Source organism: Mustela lutreola, chromosome 5 (genome assembly GCF_030435805.1).
Source record: "Mustela lutreola isolate mMusLut2 chromosome 5, mMusLut2.pri, whole genome shotgun sequence".
Classification (NCBI taxonomy): domain Eukaryota; kingdom Metazoa; phylum Chordata; class Mammalia; order Carnivora; family Mustelidae; genus Mustela; species Mustela lutreola.
The window spans coordinates 128,429,600-128,439,225 of record NC_081294.1 but is presented as its reverse complement, the minus strand read 5'-3'; the positions used below and the strand labels follow the sequence as shown (position 1 = coordinate 128,439,225).

The 9,626-nt window shown below is 37.3% G+C and overlaps 1 pseudogene; it reads left to right on the top strand.

Annotated features, from left to right (window-relative positions):
* The first annotated feature begins 8,585 nt into the window (after nt 1–8,585).
* On the top strand, nt 8,586–8,682 carry LOC131832894 (U6 spliceosomal RNA; annotated as a pseudogene).
* Nucleotides 8,683–9,626: the final 944 nt, after the last annotated feature.

Genomic DNA, 9,626 nt, shown 5'->3' with positions numbered 1-9,626 from the left:
GGATTATACATTTCCAGATCTCTACAGGGGAAGAAGATGCCAGTGGAGAGGTAAAGCAGAGTGAGAATAGGACTGATATCAGAGGATAAACAGAATGGGGAGGGAGCCACCAAAAGTGACCCATTGGAAAGTAATACCCCAATACAAAAGTGCCCTGTGACTGGGGACCAGCATTAACTTGGGGTCTGGTTAAAAGCACTCAAAAAGAGCAAAAGATCTTAAGGGGCAACTGGTGGAATCAGACAGTCATGGGCACAGGCCTAAGCCCATGATCCCAGGATGGCCACTGCTGATGACCACCCTTGCCAGTGAGAATGCAGCAGTGGAGCCTCCAGTTCCTGGTCCTGGAGCTGCCAGAGTTGTGCAGTTTGCAACACCACTCAGCCAGGGTGCACTCCTGCCCCAGCATGAGGAAGTCTGGTGACCCCCTCTAGAACCACAGCTTTTCGCATTCTGTGCTCACTGTGTGACCTGGGTCTGAACCACACTCCCCAGCCACAGAGTCTAAACACTCCCAGCCTGGACTTGAAGGAACTACCCCAGAGAGCAGTGCTGGCAAAAGCAGGCTCCCTGGACCAATATCTCTCATGGTTTTAGTAGCACTGGAGTGCAGAGATAAGTGGGCACTTCAGGAGACCCCTGAGACTGAGACGGGGCCTGGGGTTGTGCTCTGCCTGTAGGAGGTTGCACGGCTCAGCAGAACTTAGAGAGTGGGGAGTCTGTGTGCTCTGGACCACCCAGAGGGGAGCAGACTCAGGCTTCTCTCTGAGATGGAGGTCTGGGTGCAGTTTGCTTCCCACTAAACCTCTGAAAGCCCCAAAAAGCTGCCAAAGAACAAAAACCTCCAGAGAACAAAGCCTGAAAAACTGGTTTCTACAGAGCCCAGCCCCTTCACAGGGGGCAGGAGGACTCAATCCAAGAAAGGCTGACTGAAAAACAATGCAGCAGGCCCCTCCCCCAGACACCCAGCTGAAAGAAGGAGCAGACAACTACCACAGGGCCCCCATAAAACTGTAAAACCCCAATATGAGGGGAAAACAAGATATTAAGCTCCCAGTATTGCTCTAAAATCTGTGTACTTCATAGATACAACTTTAATTTTAATTCATTCTCACTATTGTTCTTTTTCATTTTTTTACCTATTTACCATTACAGCTAGAGGTTTAATACAACATATTCCATAATAACCTTTTAACCTGAACTTTTTTCATAGATATACCTATTTTTCTTTTTCTTATCTATTTTTTTAAATATACATATAGATATAAGCTTCAAGGTAATCCTCTTTCCCTAATCAGTACTAGCCCTATATATAAATCTGTTTTACTCTCCCTTTATCTCTAGAAAGTTGAGTCCTTTAACAAAGATATCAAGATACACCCAGAAAATAACCTTCCTCTCCCACATTGAGGATTTATAACCACCCTCACAACTCTTTCTTCTGTCAGTGTTTCTGTGTATTTGTTTTTGTTCTGGTATTATATAAATCTTATCCTTGGAGTCCATTTTGGCTGGGTTCTTTTTTTTTTTTTCTTGTCATTTACTTTTGTTGGTCTTTTTGTTTATCCATTTTTGTTTGTATACCTTGTAAATCTTACCCTTGGGGCCCATTCAGGCTGAGTCTTTTTTTTTTTTTTTTTTTTTTTGTCTCTTTCTCTCTCTCTCTTTTGTTCTTTTTTCTTTCTTTTTGATGGTGACTTCAGGTTGCTCAGAAGCATTCCAGGATGCACCCTGCCAGGATTACAGTTGATATATTCAGGTACACATCCCCTCAACCACCTCTCATCAAAATGACTAGGAGGAGGAACATCCAACAGGGGAAAAATTTGGAGACTGTGCCCTCTTCATAAGAACTATTGGATATGGACATAAACAGTATGTCAGGAAGGGGAGTCACCGTAACAATACTCCAGGCAATGGCTAGGTTGGAGAAAACCATTAGTGACAACAAGGAATCTAAGGGCTGAAGGGAAAGCTGCCCAGGGAAGAAGTTAAAAATGCTATCAATGAGATCCAATCTAATCTAAATACTCTAACAGCTAGGGTAACCATAGGCAGAAGATAGAATTAGTGATCTAAAGGAAAAACTGATAGAGAAAATGGATCAGGAAGAGGCCTGGAACAAATAGCTGAGAAGCCATGAAAACAGAATAAGGGAAGTAAATGATGCCATGAAACATTCCAACATCAGAATTATTGGGATCCCTGAGGGGGGAGAGAAAGAAAGAAGACTAGAAGATATAGATGAACAAATTCTCCACAAAAATGTTCCCAATCTGGAAATTGGAACCAGAGTTCGCGTCCTAGAGGTAAAAAGATCACCCCCAAGATCAATGAATCTAGAAAGACCTCCAGACACTTGATTGTGAGACGGATGAATCATAATTTTAAACAAGAGCTCTTGAGAGCAGGTAGGGGGAAGAGATTCCCTACCTACAGAGGAAGGTCCATCAGAATAACATCATACCAGTTCACAGAAACCTAGCAAACCAGAAAGGGCTGGAAAGACATATTCAGGGGCACTAAATGAGAAGAACATGCAGCCAAGAATACTTTATCCAGCATTCAAAATGGATGACATTCAAAATGAATGGAGAGATAAAGAGCTTCCAAGACCAGCAAAGTTTAAAAGAGTATGTGACCACCAAGCTGGCACTACAAGAAATATTAAAGGAAGTTCTATAAAGGAAGAAAGAACCCAAGAGTATCATAGAACAGAATATTACAGAGATAATTTATAGAAACTAGGAACTTCACAGCCAACATGATATCAAAAAAACATATCTTTCAATAATCACTCACAACGTGAATGGTCTAAATGCTCCCATAAAACTGCACAGGGCTGCAAATTGGATAGAATGACAGAACCCATCCATATGTTGTCTACAAGAGACCCATTTGGAACCTAAGATCACATCCAGACTGAAAACTAAAGGGATGAAGAAGCATTGTTCAGGCCAATGGGCCTCAAAAGAAAGCTGAGGCAGCGATTCTCATATCAGATAAATTAGATTTTAAACTAAAGACTCTAGTTAGAGATAAAGAAGGACACTTCTTTCTTCACATCATTCTTAAAGGGTCTATCCACCAAGAAAATCTAACAATTGTAAATATTTATGCCCCCAATATGGGAGCAGCCAAATACATAAGACAACTGTTAATCAAGAGAAAGAGTCATATTCATATGAATACATTAATAGTATGGGATCTTAGCATGCCACTCTCAGTAACAGACAGATCATCCAAGCAGAAAATCTATAAAGAAACAACAGCATTGAATGACACATTGGACCACATGGACCTCATAGATATATACAGAATATTCCACCTCAAAACAACAGAATACCCATTCTTCTTGAGCACACATGGAACTTCCTCCAGAATAGACCACATACTGGGTCACAAATCAGGGTTCAACTAATACCAAAAGATTGAGATTATTTCCTGCATATTCTCAGACCACAATGCTTTGAAACTGGAACTCAACCATAAGAAAAAGTTTGGAAGGAATTCAAACACTTGGAAGCTAAAGATCACCTTGCTTAAGCATGTGTGGATCAACCAGGAAATCAAAGAGTAACTTCAGCAATTCATGGAAACCAATGAGAATGAAGACACTTCAGTCCAAAACCTATGGGATACAGAAAGGGTGGTCCAAAGGGGAAAATACATAGCCATCCAAACCTCCCTCAAAAAAACTGAAATATATACCTTAAATAACTGGAGAATCACAAGAAATTAAGCTAACCCCATACACAAGAAGGGAATAATCAAGATTAGAGCAGAGATCAATGAGATAGAAACTAGAGATACAGTAGAATACATCAATGAAGCTAAAAGCTGGTTTTTTGAAAGAATAAGATCAATAAACCATTGGCCTAACTAATCTAAAAGAAAAAAAAGAGGACCCAAATTAATAAAATTATGAATGAAAAGGGAGAGATCACGATTAACACCAAGGAAATAGAAACAATCATCAGAAATTATTCTCAACAGTTATATGCCAATAAGTTAAGCAACCTAGACAAAATGGATGCATTCCTGGAAACCTATAAACTTCCAAAACTAAATTAGGAAGAAACTGACAAACTGAATAGACAAATATCTAGTAACAAGATTGAAGCAGTGATCAAAAATCTCCCAAAAAACAAGAGCCAGGACCTGATGGATTCTCTGGGAATTCTACCAAACATTCAAAGAAAAAAAATAATACCTCTTTTCCTGAAGCTGTTTCAAAAAACAGAAACAGAAGGAAAAACTTCCACACTCTTTTTGTGAAGCCAGCATTACCCTGATCCCCAAAGAGGCAAAGACCCCACCCAAAAGGAGAATTTCAGACCAGTATCCCTGATGAATATGGATGCCAAGATTCTCAAAAAGATCCTAGCTAATAGGGCCCAACAATACATTAAAAAGATTATCCACCATGACCAGGTGGGATTTATTGATGACATGTAAGGTTGGTTCAATATTCACAAATCGTTCAGTGTGATAGAACAAATCAATAAGAGAAGAGAGAAGAACCACACGGTCCTCTCAATTGATGCAAAAAAAGCATTTGACAAGATACAGTATCCATTCCTGTTTAAAACGATTCAAAGTATAGGGATAGAGGGAACATTCCCCAACTTCATAAAATCTATCTATGAAAAACTCACGGCAAATATCACCCTCAATGGCAAAAAGCTGACAGCTTTCCCTTTGAGATCAGGAACACGACAAGGATGTCCACTCTTGCCACTGTTGTTCAACATAGTACTAGTAAGTCCTAGCAACAGTAATCAGACAGCAAAAAGAAATAAAAGGTATTCAAATTGGCAAAGAAGAAGTCAAACTCTCTCTCTTTGCAGATGACATGATACTTTATATGGAAAAACCAAAGACTCCACCCCAAACCACTAGAACTCATACAGCAATACAGTAATGTGGCAGGATACAAAATCGATGTACAGAAATCAGTTGCTTTCTTATACAATAACAATGAAAATATAGAAAGGGAAATGAGAGAATCGATTCCATTTACAATAGCACCGGAATCATAAGATACCAGGGAATAAACCCAACCAACAGGATAAAGGATCAGTACTCAAGAAACTACAGAACAGTTACGAAAGATATTGAAGATGACACAAAAAGATGAAAGAGCATTCCATGCTCATGGATTGGAGGAAGAAACATTGTTAAAATGTCTACACTGCCTAGAGCCATCTGTACTTTCAATGTCATCCTGATCAAAATTCCACCGGCATTTTTCAGAGTTGGAACAAACAATCCTAAAATTTGTATGGAAACAGAAGAGACCCTGAATTGCGAAGGAAATGTTGAATAAGAAAAACAAAATATGGGGTATCATGTTGCCTGATTTCAAGCTTTACTACAAAGCTGTGATCACCAAGACAGCATGGTACTGACACAAAACAGACACACAGACCAGTGGAACAGAATAGTGAGCCTAGATATGGACCCACAACTCTATGGTCAACTAATCTGCAAAGCAGAGAAAAATATATAGTGAGGAAAAAAACAGTCTCTTCAATAAATGATGCTGGGAAAACTGGACAGCTATGGGTAGAAGAATGAAACTCGACCATTCTCTTACACCATACACAAAAATAACTCAAAATGGATAAAAGACCTCAACGTTGGGGCGCCTGGGTGGCTCAGTGGGTTAAGCCGCTGCCTTCAGCTCAGGTCATGATCTCAGGGTCCTGGGATCAAGCCCCACATCGGGCTGTCTGCAAGGCAGGGAGCCTGCTTCCTCCTCTCTGCCTGCCTGTCATCTCTCTCTGTCAAAGAAATAAATAAAATCTAAAAAAAAAAAACAAAAACGACCTCAACGTTGAGGCAGGAATCTATCAAAATCCTAGAGGAGAACACAGGCAGTAACCTCTTCGACATCGGCCACAGCAACTTCTTTCAAGATATGTCTCCAGAGGCAAAGGAAACAAAAGCAAAAATTAACTTTGGGGACTTCATCAAGATCAAAAGCTTCTGTACAGCAAAGGAAACAGTCAACAAAACAAAGAGGCCACCCACGGCAGGGGAGAACATATTCACAAATGGCACTACAGACAAAGGGCTGATATCCAAGATCTATAAAGAACTCCTCAAACTCAACACACACAAAACAGATAAACACGTCAACAAATGGGCAGAAGACATGAGCAGACACTTCTCCAATGAAGACATACAATTGGCTAACAGATACATGAAAAAATGTTCATCATCATTAGCCATCAGGGAGATTCAAATAAAAACCACATTGAGATATCACCTTACACCAGTGAGAATGGCCAAAATCAACAAGACAGTAAACAACAAGTGTTGGAGAGGATGTAGAGAAAGGGGAACCCTCTTACACTGTTGGTGGGAATGCAAGTTGATGCAGCTGCTTTGGAAAACAGTGTGGAGATTCCTTAAGAAATTTAAAATAGGGCTTCCCTATGACCCTGCAATGGCACTACTGGGTATTTACCCCCAAAGACACAGATGTAGTGAAAAGAAGGGCCATCTGTACCCCAATGTTCATAGCAGCAATGACCACGGTCGCCAAACTGCGGAAAGAACCAAGATGTCCTTCAACAGACGAATGAATAAAGAAGATACGGTCCATATATACAATGGACTATTATGCCTCCATCAGAAAGGATGAATACCCAACTTCTGTATCAACATGGACGGGACTGGAAGAGATTACGCTGAGTGAAATAAGTCAAGCTGAGTGACTCAAGTATCCTATGGTTTCACTTACTTGTGGAGCATAAGGAATAACATGGAGGACATGGGGAGATGGGGAGAAGTGAGTTGGGGATAATTGGAGGGGAAGACAAACCATGAGAGACTGTGGACTCTGAGAAACAAACTGAGTATTTTGGATGGGAGGGGGGTGGGAGGTTTGCGAGCCTGGTGGTGGGTATAATGGTGGGCACATATTGCTTGGAGCACTGGGCATGGTGCCTAAACAATGAATTTTGGAACACTGAAAATTAAATTAAATTTTTAAAAAAGAATGAAAAGGTATCACAGATGATACAGTAAAAGACATAGACAATGAAAAATAAAATAGTACATTTTAAAATCAAGCAAAAATTAATAGAAATAAAATGAGCAAGTAATAGCCAAAGGTACAGAAATTATACATACACACACACACATATATACATACATACATACATACAATCCCAGTGAAAACAAAAGGAAAAGCAAAGAATACATATTAAAAACTATATTTTAATAGAACTTACCTGAAATAAAGAATTATACCTAAATATTGAAAGGGAAGGGGCACCTGGATGGCTCAATGGGTTAAAGCCTCTGCCTTTGGCTCAGGTCATGATCTCAGGGTCCTGAAATTGAGCCCCACGTTGGGCTCTCTGCTTCCTTCTCTCTCTGCCTGTCTCTCTGCCTACTTGTGATCTCTGTCAAATAAATAAATAAAATCTTTAAAAAAAAAAGAGAGAGAATATCATTTCTCAAAAAAACAACTTTTTTTTTAAGACTTTAGTTGCTTATTTGAGAAAGAAAGCACAAGACAGTGAGACAGGATGAGCAGAGGGAAAGGACAGATGGAGAGGCAGACTCCCCATTGAGCAGGGAGCCTGAGCTCAATCCTAGGACCCTGAAATCAGAACCTGAGGATTAGGCAGACATTTAACTGATGAAGCCACCCAGGTCCCCTCTCAGAGAAAAGTTTTACAAACAACCCATATCAATACATACTTGGGTAAAATTATTTTATTTGAACTCCAAATGCTTTCACAAGTGACTTGCTTTAAATAACTTTAACAATAACCCAAGTACTACTTAAATATTTGAAAAATAAACACAGGGAAAAATAACCCTTCTAAATTCTTGTTATAAGGTGAGTATATTATTGATTATAAAACCTGATAAAAATGCTCCAAAAAAGAAATCTAAAAACCAACCATTTATGTGAATATTAGTAAAAATCTTTGACTTATAAATTTAATATTATTGCAATTTAGTAATGGACCTTTTTTTGTGAGATAAAAAATTCTAAGGACTATATGAAAGGATAAATAGAGAAAACACAGAAACCATGAAAGGGATATTTTAAGTATATTTTATGACCTCTATATGCAAGAGAACAAGATATTCGAAAATGAATGGACTAAGAAAATCTGAGAATAGAAATATTTGCAAATAAGAACTTAGTATATTAGAAACATAGCATTAGGAATTGGTGAGAATAATATTCCCCATAATTAGTAGTGTAGGAATAATGGCATAACCACACAAAGAAAAGACAAAATTATCTCCAGAATAAATATGTCAGTATTAGAAGAAATTAATTCACCTTTAAACTTGATAATTACTCTTAATTATGACTCACAAAATATAATCAATAGTAATTTTAGTTATATTACTTGTACAAAAAATAGCACAAACATTATAATCAATAAATAACAAATGACAAAATAATGAAACACATTTGCAATGAAAAATGTTTAAGGGTCATGAGATTTATTCATTAATAGGATTTTAAGATAGGGTAATTTGGAGTACAGACCAAGTCAGATAATCAGGTATATTCCAAGGATAAAAAGAAATGCAAGTTTTTCTCAGCATTATGCATACACTAAAATAATAATGACAAGAAGAAGATTAGCACAGACCCTGTGACATAATAACATGTAAATTCATGAGACATTCCATCTTTTTCTATACACTTTAACATGGTAAAAGTGGTAATTTTATTATGTATATTGACAATAAAAATAAATAAACTGATAGATACAAAAGAATAGAAAATATCTTAATTAAAATAATGTAGACATTAAAAAAGTGCAGATATCTTAAATGTTTTCATAATCTTAATTTTCATAAAAATACTGTATTGGTATCATTCTAAGTTTGTATTGATGCTTAAAAAATGAGAAATATCTGGCTATTAGATCAACCTCAATAAGAACAAGAAAAATGAAAACTAGACATAATGTACCTATTGATGTGGTATGATAGAAGCTACAATTCCTTGTGAAGTATTATTATAAAAAAAATAGGACAAATCTGATCAGCCTTCTAAATGCAACCACTCTTTATAGCAAAAGGTATGTAGACCACTTTGATAGAAAAGGAGACAATGAGCAAAATTCAAAATGTGCAGTTATATAGGATCAATACCTTTGGTTTCTTTATCAAATAAATTGAAAGAAAAAAAATGGATGGAAAGCTTATAAATCAAAAGCAATTTAAATTGTATCAATGAAATGCACTGAATATCTTTTGTTTCCTGATTCAAACAAACTGGTAAGTTAAAAATACTATGAAATATTGAAAGAAATGTTAATACTGTGTTTTCACATTAAAGATTTGTATTTAATTACTTTAGAAAAGATAAAAAATATTGGAATTATGATTTTTAAAGTATCTTTTATAGATACATATTCAAGTGTCTTTATAGATACTGCATCCTTGGATGTGCTAAAGTGCTATATAGGATTTATCTGAAAAAAAAAAAAAGGTGGGATGTCAATTGAGAATTGGTATAGACTTAGAGAAGAATATACTGACTATTCTGAAACTGGATATTAGATCCATACAGGTTCATTATGTTACTTTTTTCCTTTTATATATTTACACTCTTCCAAAAATTTTTTAGGTAC